Below are 17825 nucleotides of genomic sequence, written 5' to 3' on the forward strand. Positions count from 1 at the left end.
GGCATACATTTCGGCCATTTATTATTTACTATTTCCACATGTGCAACCCAATACTCACTTCCTTTTGCACTCCCACATTCCCCTCATTTGAATCATAAGATTTTAACATTTTTCCTCATAATTTGTGTCATCGCATGTGCCCTCAGCTCTTTTACATCCTAAAATGAAACTCACCAAAATGTATGCATGCTATCTGTTCCTAGGAGGCAGTACAAATGTTTGCTTTTAACAGGAATTCAGTGTAGGAAGCAGATGAAAGGACATACCAATTGTGTATAAACCAAGTAGCTGAAGGCACACATGGTTAAGACATTTTTATTTCACCACGATTTTTAGAAATTGAGGGACAGTTGCAAAGCAAGAGCCTCTTGCTTTGCATCTGTTTTGCCATTTCTAAAAATTGTTTTGGGTTGAGTGTACCTCTAGATCTGTGCATCCCTCTTGGCAAGAGGGGTGCACAGATGTACAAATACACCCAAACCAAAACGATTTTTAGAAATTGAGGCACAGATGCAAAGTAAGAGGCATCTGTCCCTCAATTTCTAAAATTCGTTTTGGGTTGGGTGTACCTCTACATCTGTGCACCCCAGACGTACACCCAACCCAAAACGATTTTTAGAAATGGAGGGAAAGATGCCAAGCAAGAATATCTTGCTTTGCATCTGTCCCTCAATTTCTAAAAATCGTTTTTTACCCGGCTTTTACCGGTGCCAGAGAGACACAGTATAGATGGAACAAAGGGCTATCCATACTGCGTCTCTTCTCTCCGGCTTTGGGGAGGGCTCAGCCCCAACTTCATTCTGCCGGCGGGTGCGCGGGCCCCAGAGCACCCGCGTACTCGGAGCCCCTGGACAGCACTGTTGAAAGAATGACAGGCAAAAGGTGGAGGGGATACCAATCGCATCCTAGGAATTGTATGCATCCCGGGAATAACCAATCAAAAAATGAATTATATAATGAAACTAGTACAGAGTACTATGAAGGAGCTCCAGGCTACACAGATGTAGAATCACCACTGGGACAAAGACCAGGAGTCAGGCCTGAAAGAGAAGTTGCGGGAGATAATGAGCAGGAGCAAGGAAAAAGTAGGATTGCCTCAGGATTGCTGCTGGCAAAGACCAGACCAGATCTTTAAGTGACTTATGGCAGAGGCTGCAGGAGAGTTTGAGTAAGGTCTACAAAGGTAAGAAAGTAAACTCACTATAGTGAATACTGTACTCCTAGACCACAGACCCTCCTTGCCCCATACTTATGGTAGTTCCCCAGAACAGGCCAAGAGCATATTTTCAGAGCATTAAACAAAATAAAATCCCTCAAATTTGAGTGAATGCACGTTGGTATGGCCACACCCCTCCAGTTGCCACATCCAGCTTTGTCAACACCAGTCCTTTTCAATTGCCAGGTCCCTACCTTACTGATGTCTAGTTTAGCCAAGAAGGTGGAAGAGTGCATGGAGGAATGGGCACTATGGACTAGGAGTACAGTAGTTACTAGGGTGAGTAACTTACTTACTCAGGCATCCCATCCCCCTTCCTCCATACTTGTGGGAGATTATCAAGTACAGACTTGTGACAAGTGTTAAAAGGGATGTCTAGTATCTGGCCTAGTGAACAGACTTTAGGAGGCCAATCCCAGTTATGGTGGACTAGGAGGTCTGAGAGTTTAGCCAAAACCCAATCAAGGTATCAATGGGAGCAATCAATGCTTAGTCTCAAGAGATTGAGTGGATCAGGGGCTTTCAACGAGTACACACAGTATGGCACACAATAATTAAATTTAGACAGTCAAGTTATAAAAATACAATAATTTTAGACCTTCAGAACACACTGGAAAATGAAACTAGAAGGTAGTAATATCACACAACACTCTTATAATACAAATACATACAATCACCATTAGGTTCACTTAATAGACATCAAATAATTTAGTCAAGCAAAGCTGTCAAGTAAAATAGATGCAGTAAGATAGGAACCAATCACAAATTCAGTAACCTAACTTTAAAAGTGCAAATCACACTGGCCACCAGGGGGCGCACAGGCAATCATGCTCTCTGTGTGAGCTCTGCTACTATGTCCCAAAAAGTGGACTGAGCCCCCACTTTTGGACCCCCCTGTGGATAAACAATGAGTGGCCGCAATGGAATATCCCCCTCCTCTCCCCCAGCAGCAGAAATTCCGGTGAAAATCGGCGTGAAATTGCCCTAGAAATCATCAGCCAAAGAATACGGCATGCCGGACCAGTGAAAATGAAAGTAGGCAGGCGCACGTTAACTGACTGACTCTGCACTGTTGAATGGTCCCACTGCAGCGCCGTGGACAGCTTGCCAGAGTGTGACGCCCCACATCAGTACCGAATGGTACGCGGCTTGTAGAACACAGGCCGGTGACCAAGTGAACACACGAGGAGGACGAACCAAGTGGAGAGTATAGCAACCTTCCGGAGCCTGCGACCCGCTCCTCCCTATATTCATACAGACGGAGCACAACGAAACCAACCTCAATGGTGCGTGTCCTTGCCCTGTGTCTGGGATCCCGCGGGACAAAGCACGAGAATGGGCTGCAAGGCAGAAGCGGCCTGAGCCCTCCACCCGCGGAGGACCAGAAGTGAAGGCACACGGGATGCGTTCAACTCCCCCAAGCATCTTCCTGCTCACGCCGCGGCCCCAAAGATCTTGAGTACATTGCCCGGAAGTGTGCCGGGAGCCTTGTGGACGGGTGGACCTTCAGGACAACGGGCATCTGCGAGGGGAATCCTTCAGGCGCAGCGGACATTTCGTGCGGTGAGTAATAAATAATAGAACTTGCACACCCCTGAGCCCCCACGGCCCATGGCATGCAGGGCTAAAGAACCCTGCGTTCCCCCATAAGGCACAAACATAGTTGGGCACCCCTAATGGCAATGACCGCATATGTGAGCAGCAAGCCCTGACCCACTGCACAACGCCACATGACCGGGCAGGGAACGGAGCAGGGAGCGCACCAAAGGGCTAACTGCCCAACCACGTGAAACCAGCTGTAAACCGAATGACACAACGTATGTGCAGAAGCAAAATGCACTGAAATGAACAGTTGCAGCTCCCAATCTCACAGCAATAGGAGAAAGTGAACTTGCGAAACCTGACACCGCGTCATTAGTGGGCCCCATCGGACCCCAGCACACCCAACACCTGTACCTGTGCGAGCCATATACCCTTCAACAATTGGGTAAAAGGGGGAAGCGCACAGCCACTCCCATCGGATACAATTCTGAAAGGAGTGAAAGGAGAAAAAGGAGAGAGCCCAGCATAAGGGGCAAAAAGCACTACCACCCCCCTTCTTCCTCAAAGTGAACAGCGGGTGGAGGACAATCACACCCAGGGATAGACACATCTGAGGCAGATGGGACAAAAGCCCAAACATCGCGGCCCGCTCCTGGAATCAATCCGAAGACATCCTCATATACGTCAGGAGTATCACGTACATACGGCCCGACCTCTCTAAGAAAGTGGTATGGGGACCAATCCAACACACCATATAAACAATCAAAGAGGAAAGAGTGGTGCAGGAAATGTGGGCACTACCCCATACGCCAAGAGGACGTTAGTGAACTGCCGCTGCCCTAATGACAGGTATACACAACTGAAACCCTATCGACAGCAACACTGGCGAGATCTTGAAAGATGCATAACCAAGCGCCCAACTCCTCAGCACCCTGTGAGACTGCTTGACATTCACTCAAAACCTCCATCAAGCATTTGGACCGACTTGCTCCCAACATAATCACTACCAAGTGCCAAAACGCCTACATAAGTCTACATGAGCGTGAGACAAAAATTAGCCCCATTTGCCTACACCCCGACACCTCCCTGCTTTAACAGCTCCTCTATGGCAGCGATGGATCTCACAGGAAATTAATCGGCAGCCACAAAAGGAGACATTGCATCCCTGTTGGGTGAAATCAAGAACATGGGGGCCAGCATAGGAGGCAAAAAAGACAAAATCACACAGTGCCTAGATAATATGGAAGAAAGACTGGAAGGGGTGGAAAACAATCAAGCGTCAATAGACACCTTTGAAGCACAGCTCGAGCATAGGATAACAGATTTGGAGCAATGAGAAGAGGACTTTAAACTCAAAATGGACGATTTGGAAAATCGGGAAAGACAGAATAATCTGCGCATTTTCGGGATTCCAGAACGAGAAGGTGAAACTGAAAGCGATCTCAGGAAAACCCTCCACGACATCATCAAGCTCCTGGTCGACGATGATGCAATAGATGAACCCAAAACAAAACGAATCCACAAAGCTGGGGGTCCCCCGGGAGGACCAAGATCAGTCCTCGTCCAATTCCATATCTTCCAAGACAAGGCCAGAGTGCTTGAGAAGGCAAGAAGTAGCGAGGCGATTACTCTAGGAGGCGCTCAAATTTCAATATACCAGGACCTATCCTCCCTGTGCGGACCCCTCACAAAATGGTTGAAGGAACAGAACATCCGGTGCAGGTGGGGCTACCCCTTCTCCCTTTCCTTTGAACACGAAGGAACATAGATACAAGTAAGATCGGAAAAAGAAATCAAGGCATGAATCTCTGACATAATCGGACCACGGGAAGAAGGCGGCGATCGAGAAGAACCGAGACGGGAGGATCGCGGATGGCGCATCAAGGGTCCCAGAAGAAAGCGGGTGAAAGGCTCGAGAAAATATCAGAGGGGCAATGCCTCCCCTGAAGGGGAAAACTAAATATTGTTGAACTTGGTAAAATAGAAACACTCTACTGTAAAGAATCTAACTTGCTTAAGCGGCCGACTCAAGAACTCCAGTAGGGCCACCACATGTGAATTGGGGGGACACAACAGTGGCTCAATTAACATTGAGGGTTCTTATCAGGTCATGGGCTGTGAAGTAATGGCCCCTATTGGTGGTTCAATGGAGGGCCGATGCTATCAATTTGGCTCGATCGGACGACACCAACCGGGAAACAGGAGAGGGGGGAGGGAAAAGGGAAGGGAAAAGGGGGTAGACGAAGGGATAGGGCTGAAGCAGCATCTCCACTGGTTCAAAAAGTGGGATATAGTGTGATGTTTAACGAACAGACAAATTATTGGTCACAGAATGTAAGCCAATCCCCCACAAAAGTATTCAATGGCACCGACATCTGATGCAAGGGGGAGGGACTCCCAAGGGTAGGGACACTCAATGTGAAAGGTCTCAACTCATCAACTAAGAGGTCACTGGTATCCCGAGAATTCCATAGGGCCAAGATAGATATTCTCCTATTACAAGAGACTAACAGGGTAATTCATAGAATTTCGCAGAAAAGTGTCGCAAGCGGCTGGCGCAGAGTGTCCGCGTGCGATTGTCTGCGCCAGGCGCGTGAGCTAAAACCGATTTCCGCGCACAGCGTATTCATGGATTTTAGGCTCCCAAACCAGCCGTGGCGCAGAGTATCGCAGCGACCCTGCAGCAGCGCCAGTAACGCCCCCAAGAACGCCCTCGCGCAAGGAAAAGCCATCAAAATCGCTAAATCATCGCAAAGGGCTGCGCTAACCCTGGACCAGTTTACAGGGCTGGCAAACAAGGAACGCAAAGCGGGTAACGTTTATATCAGGGGTACGCGGGAAGTTTTACACGCGATTAGCCAGGGTACGTGTATTACAGGGGTACGCGGGAAGTTTTACACGCGATTGGCCAGGGTACGTGTATTACAGGGGTATGCGTGAAGTTTTACACGCGATTAGCTAGGGTACGTGTATTACAGGGGTACGCGGGAATTATCACACGCAATTTGGCTGGGTACGTGTATTACAGGGGTATGCGTGAAGTTTTACACGCGATTTGGCTGGGTACGTGTATTACAGGGGTGCGCGGGAATTATCACACGCGATTTGGCCGGGTACGTGTATTACAGGGGTGCGCGGAAATTATCACACGCGATTTGGCTGGGTATGTGTATTACAGGGGTGCGTGGGAAGTTACACACGCGATTAGGCTGGGTGGGTCCTCTCAGGTGTTCCCTGTACACCCTCCACGGCCCCTGCAGGCAGCCCACAAAACAGGGGACTACCCTGCACACCTGCTCATGTCCCCCAGCACCCCCACCCCCCAGCACTGTGGACCACCCTCCACCAGGCCCCCACTCATGTCCCCTTGCACCCCCACCCCCCAGCAGTCATGGGGCAGCCTCCACCAGGCCCCCACTCTTGTCCCCTTGCACCCCCACCCCCCAGCAGTCATGGGGCACCCTCCACCAGGCCCCCACTCATGTCCCCTATCACCCCCACCCCCAGCCACCAGGGGCAGCCTCCACCAGGCACCCACTCATGTCCCCTATCACCCCCCCAGCAGTGCAGGGGCAGTCTCCACCAGGCCCCCACTCATGTCTCCCACCACCCCCACCCCCCAGCCACCATGGGCAGCCTCCACCAGGCTCCCACCCATGTCTACCACCACCCCCACCCCCCAGCAGTGCAGGGGCAGCCTCCACCAGGCCCCCACTCATGTCTCCCACCCCCACCCACCCCAGCACTGAGGGGCACCCTCCACTAGGCCCCCACTCATGTCTCCCACCACCCCCACCCCCCAGCAGTGCAGGGGCAGCCTCCACCAGGCCCCCACTCATGTCTCCCATCACCCCCACCCCCAGCAGTGCAGGGGCAGCCTCCACCAGGCCCCCACTCATGTCTCCCACCACCCCCACCGCCCAGCAGTGCAGGGGCAGCCACCACCAGGCCCCCACTCATGTCCCCTATCACCCCCACCCCCAGCACTGAGGGGCACCCTCCACCAGGCCCCCACTGATGTCCCCTATCACCCCCACCCCCCCAGCAGTGCAGGGGCAGCCTCCAACAGGCCCCCACTCATGTCCCCTATCACCCCCAGCCACCATGGGCAGCCTCCACCAGGCTCCCACCCATGTCTACCACCACCCCCACCCCCCAGCCACCATGGGCAGTCTCCACCAGGCCCCCACTCATGTCTACCACCACCCCCACCCCCCAGCAGTGCAGGGGCAGCCTCTACCAGGCCCCCACTCATGTCCCCTATCACCCCCACCCCCCAGCCACCATGGGCAGCCTCCACCAGGCCCCCACTCATGTCTCCCACCACCCCCACCCCCCAGCCACCATGGGCAGCCTCCACCAGGCCCCCACCCATGTCTACCACCACCACCACCCCCCAGCAGTGCAGGGGCAGCCTCCACCAGGCCCCCACTCATGTCCCCTATCACCCCCACCCCCCAGCCACCATGGGCAGCCTCCACCAGGCTCCCACCCATGTCTACCACCAGCCACACCCCCCAGCCACCATGGGCAGCCTCCACCACGCCCCCACTCATGTCTCCCACCCCCCACCCCCCCAGCACTGAGGGGCACCCTCCACCAGGCCCCGAACCATGTCTAACACCCCCCACCCCCCCAGCACTGAGGGGCACCCTCCACCAGGCCCCCACTCATGTCTCCCACCCACCCCACCCCCCAGCACTGAGGGGCACCCTCCACCAGGCCCCCAGTCATGTCTCCCACCCCCCACCCCCCCAGCACCGAGGGGCACCCTCCACCAGGCCCCCACACATGTCCCCTTGCACCCCCACCCCCCAGCAGTGCAGGGGCAGCCTCCACCAGGCCCCCACTCATGTCCCCTTGCACCCCCACCCCCCAGCAGTCATGGGGCACCCTCCACCAGGCCCCCACTCATGTCCCCTATCACCCCCACCCCCCAGCCACCAGGGGCAGCCTCCACCAGGCCCCCACCCATGTCTACCACCACCCCCACCCCCCAGCCACCATGGGCAGCCTCCACCAGGCCCCCACTCATGTCTCCCACCCCCCACCGCCCCCAGCACTGAGGGGCACCCTCCACCAGGCCCCCACTCATGTCTCCCAACCCCCACCCCCCCAGCACTGAGGGGCACCCTCCACCAGGCCCCCACTCATGTCTCTCACCACCCCCACCCCCCAGCAGTGCAGGGGCAGCCTCCACCAGGCCCCTACTCATGTCTACCACCACCCCCACCCCCAGCAGTGCAGGGGCAGCCTCCACCAGGCCCCCACTCATGTCTCCCACCACCCCCACCCCCAGCCACCATGGGCAGCCTCCACCAGGCCCCCACTCATGTCTCCCACCCCCACCCCCCCAGCACTGAGGGGCACCCTCCACCAGGCCCCCACTCATGTCTCCCACCCCCCACCCCCCAGCAGTGCAGGGGCACCCTCCACCAGGCTCCCACCCATGCCCCCCTGCCCACAGGCCCTGACAATCCTCAAGCATGGGCCTCATGGCCAGCCACCACAGCCCAAAGACACAACCAAGTATTACATGCACCCATGATACTACTCCAATGGAAACAATGTAAATCAACACATGTGTCTCACACACACACAATGGTTGCAAGTGAACCTGAAAACCCATATCATGACATGCATGAAAACAATGAGATGAAACCACACATTGAAGAATTATAAAATCCAAATAATGTATTAATAACAACAGTAATGGCAATCAAAATGAAACAAAATGCACAAGTAAAAAAAAAAACAAAATCAAGCTGCCTGTCCCTTTTCAAATTAAAATCAATAAATGATAATCCTAAAAAATTTCTTCCAAAGTTCTAGTCCATAAAAAGGAAATGAAGGGAAAAAAGAAAATTAAAACCATTGCTCCATGGAAAAAAATATCCATAGTAAAAAAAAAATCCAAATCCAAAGTCCAACTATGTACAAAGTATTCAGGGTCCATCATCCCAACAGAAGAAATGAAACCTACCAAAAAACCTATTTAAAATGGAAATATATACAAAAGGTGGAGCAGTGTCCGTCGACTCCAAATAAAAATAAACTATAAAGGAAACCTATCACTAAATACCTATATACAATGGCGGCGGGCCAGTCCAGCGGCTCACTTAGTGGTGTTCTGGGCCAGGGCATCATCGAACTCCTCGTCTATGTCCCGGAGGCGGTCCTGTTCCATGGCCCCGAGGGTCCGCAGGGAGGCCGACATGTTCACCCCCAACTCCCTGCGGATTGCCTCGAGGCACTCAGCCCGCCTCAGGGCTCTCCGCATGGAGTTCTCCGCCCTGACCATCGAAAGCCGCGCCTCTTCCGCCCGCCGCCGCTCCGCACCTATCTGCTGGCCCAACCGCTGCCACACGGAAGACACTTCCCGTCCAGGGTCCTCCTGCCCTCCGGCCGAAGCCTGCCCCTCCGATGTTGAAGGCCCCGAGCTATCGTGGCTCCCACCTACAGCCTCCTGCTGCTGCAACTGCTGCTGTCCATGTGCCCTGTCCGATGGTGCCTGCACATCCTCCTACAGTTGGGGTGCAGTCGTTGAGGTGGCCACCCCTGCTGGACGTCCGACTCCCGACTGTGGCAGGGATCTGTTGTCCACCAGCCTGGCCGCAAGGTCGGAGGCAGCTCCACAGGGCACCCAGGTGACACATGGGTGGGAAGATGGCATGGAGGACGACTGGGGCATAGGGGGTTCCGTGGAGGAGGGGGTCGGAACAAGGTCCAGGAAACGGAGGAATCCAGCCCTGGTGAGCTGTCCCAGTGGGTCAACGCAGTCAACGAGCCATGCAAGAAGACGTGCAGACTCATCATGAAAAGACTGCAGGTCAGCTCGCATGGCCCGTTGACGCAAAGCCACCCCACCCTGGACAGGCTCAACCTGGTGCAGGATAGCCACATCCGCAGGGAGAGGAAGGCCAGGTGTTGTAAGCCAATCCCCTCCCTGAGAACGGGTCTGGAGGTCGGCATCCCCGCTGGTGCAAGATGATGCAGTGACAGGAGCAGGGACAGGATTGCACACAGGCACCTCTGCGCTGGCCTGTGCTGCCTCCTGTCCCAGATCCTGCACTGCACCACTAGCACCAGTGGAATCCCCACCTCCAGACCCCGCCTCTGTCGCTTGCACGGCCTCCTCCTCCTCCAAACCCCCCACCAGCCTGGATGACTCCGTGCCATCTTCCTCCGTTGGGCCCTGTGGGGTCCCAGCTGCCCCTTCTGCTGCCGAGGAGTCCAACTCCAACCTCCACCTCTTGGACCTCCCCTCGGCAGCTGCGGCCTGGGACACGGCACCGGACTCCTCACTCCCCGACGAGATCAGAACCTGGGAGGGGATCCGGGCCTTGCGTCTCCGGCTGTTGGTGCGACCCCTGCTGCTGTGCTCCACAGCACCTTCTCCGCCCTCTTCATCAGTTGACGCTGCAGACAGGGAGAAAGAAAACACAGGCATCAGGGCACTGTCCAATGGACTCATACACACATGAAAGTCATACATGAGTGGCATTGGTAAACCTCAGACATGGCATCACAATACCCAACACACATGTCATTTCAACTTGCACAAATGAGCCATACCACAGGCATATTGCAACAGCCAGCACCATCCATTCACATACAACAGCATGAGCAGCCAAAGGTCATCCACACATCACATGCAACATAGGGAGTACACTACACATGCACACACACCACCAAACTTGCATGCATGTGTACACCTCCGTCAACTGTCGCAGTGTTCCGATCGACATCCATGTCACACCTGACAATCATTCCTCCACATCCTGTGCCATGCAAGCCCACACACACAAGCACCATCCATGTGTCACACATGAGACCCCTCGCATGTGTCACCCTCACGGCCCTGTACACCCCCCCCTACTTGCCCACATAAAAATACATGTTCAACCTGCACACTCCTGGCACACCACACGCACAGCTTACAATCAGTATGCATGTACACTTACCGCTCGACTCCAGACGGGTCTGCCTCTCAAGGACCTGGACGTGGAGCGCTGGGGATATGCGTTCGAGGACCCTCATCTGATCTTCCGACAAGTGGCCCTTGCGCCCCTTAGCATCCGCTGCCCTCAGGAGGCGCCGGGCCTTGTTGAGGGTCCTGGACCTGAAGTCCTCCCAGCACTTCCTGACACGTTCGTAGTCGCGGACTGCCACCTCCTCCGCGTTGATGGCAGTCACGATGTCCATCCAGATCCGAGTCCGTCCTTCCTTGTCGGCGCGCAACCTTCCGAAGAGGGCTTCATACTGCCCCAGGACATGCTCCACCAGGACACCAACTTCGGTGGCAGTGAAGCTGGTGCCCCTCTGCCTCCTTGGCCGGGGGTTGCCACTGGTGCCAGATGTTGCAGTGCCCGACATGGCAACCCCAGAGGCAGGAGTGGGTGGGCAACTGAGTCCTGGGGCTGGGCTGTGGGGCGATGGAAAAGCAGTCGGGAGTCTTCGGTTCCAGCAGGGGTGGTCACAGCAACAGCACCCCTGGCTGATGTGCAGGCAGCAAATGTCAGGGCACGTGGGCAGCAGGCAGTCAGGCAGCAGCAGATGGCAGGTGGGAGCGTGCTCAGGGCTCTGGGGGGCAGTAATTCGGCCTTCTGGGCAGGAGCGTGGTCTTCCGTGTGTGAACGCGTGGCCAGCTTGATACGGAGTGATTTTGCACGTGAAAATCCTGCACGTCTGCGTGTAATTCGAGGAAAGGCCCTTAGCGCGTAAGCGCGTCAGCACACGTCTGTACATTCATTGGCCCAAAGGCCACCAGCGTATGCGGGTCTATGAAGTCACGTGCACGTTGAATATGGCACACGTTTGAAATGTTGCGTGTTAAAAAAATGAAAGACATGTCCCAGTGTCAAAGCGTGTAATTGGTGGAAATAGCGCGTACACGCGGAAGTGACAAAGCATGTAATTGGTGGAAATAGCGCGTACACGCGGAAGTGACAAAGCGTGTAATTGGTGGAAATAGCGCGTACACGCGGAAGTGACAAAGCGTGTAAATGGTGGAAAAAGCACGTACACGCGGAAGTGACAAAGCGTGTAATTGGTGGAAATAGCGCGTACCCGCGGAAGTGACAAAGCGTGTAATTGGTGGATACCGCGGGTACACGCGGAAGTGACAAAGCTGTAATTGGTGGAAATGGCCCTAGCGCGTACACGCGGAAGTGACGCTTGACGTGTGGGCCTGCATAAAAGGTACGTGTAGAACACCATTTCCTTGTACGTGCTTTTCGTGGAGAGCGAGTGGGTGAATTCGGTACTTCTTGTCGTTTCACACGCGATTTACTTCACGGCGTTTCAAGTTCGTACTCCCTGTTACCTCTGACAGCTTTTTCTCTTTTTTCTCTTTTTCTGGTTTTCCTGGGCCTGTTCCCTCAAACAGTGTTCCCTTCTACTGTTGTCCTGTCTCCTCAGACAGCGTACAAATCTTCTTTTGGCGGGGGTGTTGCCAACCAAACGCGCTTCTTTTTCACGCTCTTTTTCCTGGCAGACGGTGAGTCACGCACGTATCTAACATCTGTGCTTGCCCCGTGTGTAGCCTACCCCTTCAGAGGTCATTCTAGGCTGCGTGTGACACGCATACGTTCATTCTTGTTTTACTGGGTGCCACAGCGTAGTGCAGGTTTTTTTTCCGCACACGTGGTCTAGGAGGGGCTTCCTGTGCGTTGCGTGACCCGTCATCTTTCCCCAGGGGTCACATTCAGCCTTGCTAGAGCACTAGGGTACAATTACCATCTGGTACCCAACCCCTTTGACCCCCAATTGCCCAGGACAATAATTTACAGCCACTCCCATACGCACATTAACATCAGTGCCATGGTTGGGAGGCAAGGATTCCGTAAGGGTGGCAAAGGTGGACGAGCCACAAGTGGTGGCCGTGGTGGATCCGGTAGGGGACGTGGTCGTTACTTGCAGGGTGACCCTGTCCCCCCATGTGTGGAGGACCAGTCAAGGGCACCCATAGCCCCCCCCCTGGTTGAGGCTGATGTGGCTGACACCATCCATGCTCAGCCCTTGTTGGACCAGCACATTGTGGCACCAGACCTGGCTGACTCCATGGCTGACTTCCAGGTCAGCAGGCCTATGACACGTGCGCTGGTGCACGTTGATGTCATCAGGCCACGTGGATCAGGGGCAGCAAGGTCATCTGCTGCCCCAAGTAGGCAGGGTGGAGAGGCTGCAGGGGCAGCTGCGGCTCCATCCACCCCAGCTCTCACACACCCAGCCAGGACAGTGTCGGTCCTAGTCCATCCTGCTGACATTCCCCCTGACACCATTACACTTGAGCCAATGCCTGCACCAACTCCCATGCTGAGTGTGCAATCCCACACTCCTGATACAGAGTCCACCAGGGCTCCTGCCCCTAGTGTCCAGAGCGGCGCAGGACACTCAGGATCACCACCACCTTCCAAGCGGAAGCGGAAGAGTGCTCGTCCGTCACAGGCTGATGCCCCAGACATGGCTACACAGTCCGGCCCGTCGAGGAAGCCCAGCTTCACGGATGCCGAACTGAATGCACTTGTCAAGTATATGTCCGCACATGATAACGAGATGGTCATTGTTGCAGGATCCAAGACCACACCTGCACAACGCCAGGCACACTGGCAGACCGTTGCGGACATCGTAAGTGCCCTTGGAATCGTGAGGCGCACAGCCAATGATTGCTATAAGCGCTGGAATGACCTAAAGCGCAGGGCAAAGAATAAGCTGGCCTCAAGTCATGCCGCAACTCTAGTGACTGGAGGTGGGTCTCCAGTAGAAGACATGGAACTCGCTCCACATGAGTCAGTCGCTGGGACCTACGTCACAGAGGAACAGATCCAAGGCGTGGGAGATCTGCCTGGTTATGAGGCATTGTCCGGTGAGTGCACATGCATGTGTGTGTCATCCATGTGCATGGTGTGTGTGTGAGGGCTTCTGTTTGTGTGCCAGGTGAGGGTGTGTGCGCCTCAGTCATTTGGGTCACCCATGTGCTTCATGCAATACATTCTGCGCAGCAGCATTTGGCCATAGAAGTATCCCTTCTGCCAACAGTAGACATCTAGCCCAACAGCACGCCAGTTGCCCTTGAAGTGTCACCTTGCCACAACATTGTTGCTTATTTTTCTCTGTTCATTCAGGCAGATTGTTTGCATTCCACCACTTTTACTAGGCATTTCTCAGTCCTGTAGTCACATGTCTGACATGGCTATGGTAAAGTGGAGTGACTTTGTTACCTGGATATCATTTGTTCACACATGTCCCTGTGCAATCGGACCATTTTGGACTGGCAGCTCCAGGTGAAAAATCAGACCTGTTTGAATTAGAAAAGCTATTACATGCGGGAACTGGACTGAATGAATAAGTGCTGCCCTCCTCTCCATCTTCACTCAATAGCAATGGTACATGCCATCTGTGTGATGGCATGTGTATTTCACCTGGAAATCACAGGCCAATGTGTGATGCCACTGACAGGCAGCATGCAGAAAATGTGCTCATCTTCCATCTTGGTGTCATCAGTGTGTGCCATTTGCCTGCCCTTCATACGCAGTGAGGGTGCATGCATGGGAGGGTTTTAGTCATGTGGGACATGTGTCAATCAAGTACTGGTTCTCTTGCTTCTCAGCCCTCATTGTGTGCCATGGTGCTAATGCCTGTTTCCATTTGTTTTCTTTTATGTCTTTGCAGGGGAAGACGCACCTGATACTGCTGGGGTTGTGGAGATGGTGCAGACCCAGGAGGGGTCCGAGGGCCGACCGACCACCAGTGAGGGACGTGGTGTGGTGGTGGGTGAGAACCCACAACTGCTGCAGGTCGTGCTCTCAATGGGTGTCTCTGGCTGCACCTCCCCCGAGCTGTACTCAGGTGTTGATTCGGATGATGAGACCTATGTGCCGTCGCAGGTGAGTGTTCCTGGGAGGGATTCTGTTCTGTCCCACCCACCTGCACCAGGGTCAGAACACTCAATGGGGATGTCAGTGTTGGCAGCTACGCCTTTGGTGGTTACGGATGCAGGGTCACACTCCGCGACATCTGATCCTGTTCCTGGGCCAGCAGATCAGAGGGGGAATGCAGTCCTGCAGCCTCAGGCAGTGCCGGCACAGCAAGGCGCAGTTCGCCTTGCCCCAGACAGGTGTGGTGTCCGCCGACGTGGTGGCCGTACGCCACCTGGCAATACCGCATGGGTGCAATCCATTTACGGTATGGCAACCCAACAGGCAGCATCATCAGAGATGATGGCTCAGGCCATGGATAGGGTGGCCACTTCCATTGTCCCCCCCGAAAGGCTGATGGAGCGACTACAGCAGGCAACTGACTCCATCTGCCAGTTACACAGAGAAGACATGTTGGCGTCCAACCGGGACAGGCGGGCGGCACTGGCGACTCTGCAGGAAGCCATCTCCATAGAGTCCCAGGGCCACAGGGAAGCCCTGAGGCAGGAGCTCCTTCACCTCAGGACGACTCTTGTTGAGCTTGAGGCTTCTACACACCAAAGGACAGAACAGCAGCTAGAGCGTCTCACCCGTACGCTCTCAGCTGAGATGCAGGCAACTAGGGCGGAGGTCCGGGCATCCCGTGAGTTGTTGCATGGGGACCTCCGCACACTCATCCTCCAGAACGAGACCTACCACACCCGCATGCTTGCAGCCATGGAGGAACAGACTAGGGCCTTGCGTGGGCTGCCTCCCATATTGCAACCACCTCCGGATGCAGCTGCACAGGGTGATAATAGCGACAGCAGTGATACTCCCACAATAGGGTAGCCGTGTGGGCCATGAGCCCATGGAGGTGTTTTTTTCCCAAGATCCACACAGGTGGGTTTTGGTGTGGACCCTGTCCTCGGACCTCCTGGGTGGCCTCCCCAACCCCCCCGGGCCCATTAATGGCCATTTTTTTTTTTGTTTTTTGTTTGTTTTTTTTTTTCTTTATTTTTATTTTTTTTGGGACAATGTGTTGCCTTCCGTGGCTCCTGTGGGCATACGCTGCATTGTGGCTGGGCACATGCAGGCTTGTCATGTATTTGGTTCAGATGCTTGGGTTTTTGTCACACACACCCCTCCTGTTTCCCGTTTCCATGGGCTTGCAAAGGGTGTGCCCAAGTGACATTGACGTACATGGTGACATTGGACTCCCACTACATGTGTGGGTAGTCTAGTCAATACTGTGTATACATTCCTAGTGCATATTGCTGTTGTGTTGTACACTGCATGTTGCATTGATGTGTAACTCATCATCCGTGTCTACCTCCTAATTTGCAGGTCCTTTCCTCATGTCTACACAAAGCCCTCTATTTTGGAGATGGGGTCCATGTTGGCAGCAGTGCACCTACAACTCTACATGGCGGCAACACTGTACAGTTGGAAGTGGTGGGAGTGCAGGCATTTCCAGGTGGTGAGACTACTAATTCCTTACATTCGTAATGTCATGTTAATGGTAGTTTTGAGGGTCAGTGGCTGATAAGTGTTATTGCTAAATACCTGCTCAAGTGTGTTGTTGGTCCTGCATTACTGTGAGCATTTCAGGTGTCGCGAGTTTCAATTAGGGACACTGTACATTGAGACACTTGTGTCATTTTGTGGGGATTACTTTGTTTACCTGCACATAGCATGACATGGCACGGTGTGTCGTGTGGCGGTGCTGGGGATGGGTTGGGTGACATGACACCGTCCTCATGTTGCATTTTGCAAGTGGGTATTCATTTTAGCTGCTTGAATGTGTTTTTTCACGAAACTGCATTGGTGGTGTCTGTGTAGGTAGGGATGCACACATTGTAACACTTCCAGGTGAACAATCTCAGGCTGATATGGTTTTGACGGTTGATTCTCCAGACATTCAGGATCAGTGTCAGGTTGAGTCATCATTGATTGTCAGATGGTATGTGCCAGGGCAGTGTGCACTCCACAGGGGTGTGATTTCTATGTGAAGTAATTAGCCACTAGCTTAGTATGGGCTGCCTCCCCCCGTGCCCTTTCCCCTCCCATGCGCAGCGGCCGTGCATGTGGTTGGGGATGTGGGGCGACCACCATGTCCACGGCCAGGCCCCGGCGTGTTGCAACGTTGTGAAGGACACATGCTGCCACTATGATCCTGCACACTACTGGGGGAGCGTATAACAGCTGCCCGCCAGAACGGTCAAGGGAGCGAAAGCGTGACTTAAGCACTCCGAATGTGCGCTCCACTATGCCCCGGGTTGCAATGTGGGCTGTGTTATATCTTACCTCGGGTGGCGTGGTGGGGTTCCGAATTGGCGTCATCATGTGGGGGCTGAGAGGGTAGGCACTGTCCCCTGTGGAGGTGGTGATTGGTATCATTGGTGGGGTTGTGACCTTGCTCAGTATCTGACATGCATGCATGTGCAGTGGCATTCATACTCACCAAGCAGCCATGTATCACCATGCCGCCCAGCTTCTAGGTCCCGGCTTAGGGTGGAGATTCGGTAAATGAAGCTGTCGTGGGTGGACCCGGGATAGTTGGCATATACTGAGGTGATGATTCCCTTGGCATTACATACTACCTGCACGTTGATGGAATGCCAGTGCTTGCGGTTCCTATAGATGTGCTCAGATGCCCTGGGGGGACGTAGAGCCACATGGGTGCAGTCGATGGCACCTAGCACTTTGGGGAATCGTGCCACACCGTAAAAGTCCAGGGCGGCAGCATGCCTTTCTGCAGGTGTTCTGGGCAGGTATACGTGCCTGCGGACTGATGGGCGTGCAGTGATGATGTTCAAGACCTGGTGTAGGCAGCGTGTCTGCGTGACCTGTGACACCCCACCCACTATGGCACTTGTCCGCTGAAATGATCCAGTGGCTAAGAAGTGCAGTACATTGAGGTCCTTCTCCAGGGGACTGAGTGCTTGGGAGCACAGGGTGGGTGATGTGAGGTCATCCTCCCACTCACTCACCAGGTCCAGTATTATGTGTGGTGGAAACCTGTACCGCCCATACACCTGGTCATCAGGCATCCCGAAAAGGCTGGTTCTGGGTGTGAATATTCTGGCCCTGACTATCCTCCTCCTCCTCCTTTGGTAGCCCACGGCCACTGCTGCTAGGAACGGTATATTCATCCTGGCGTCTGAGCT

At 54.2% G+C, this 17825-nt stretch overlaps 1 protein-coding gene across 2 annotated transcripts in view; it reads right to left on the reverse strand.

The window, feature by feature from the left end:
• LOC138472141 (solute carrier family 35 member E2A-like) overlaps positions 1–17825 on the reverse strand; it is a 729883-nt gene that overhangs the window by 452322 nt on the left and 259736 nt on the right. The gene's annotated exons all lie outside the window — the stretch shown is intronic.

Source organism: Ambystoma mexicanum, chromosome 8, assembly GCF_040938575.1.
Source record: "Ambystoma mexicanum isolate Mex_15411 chromosome 8, UKY_AmexF1_1, whole genome shotgun sequence".
NCBI lineage: Eukaryota > Metazoa > Chordata > Amphibia > Caudata > Ambystomatidae > Ambystoma > Ambystoma mexicanum.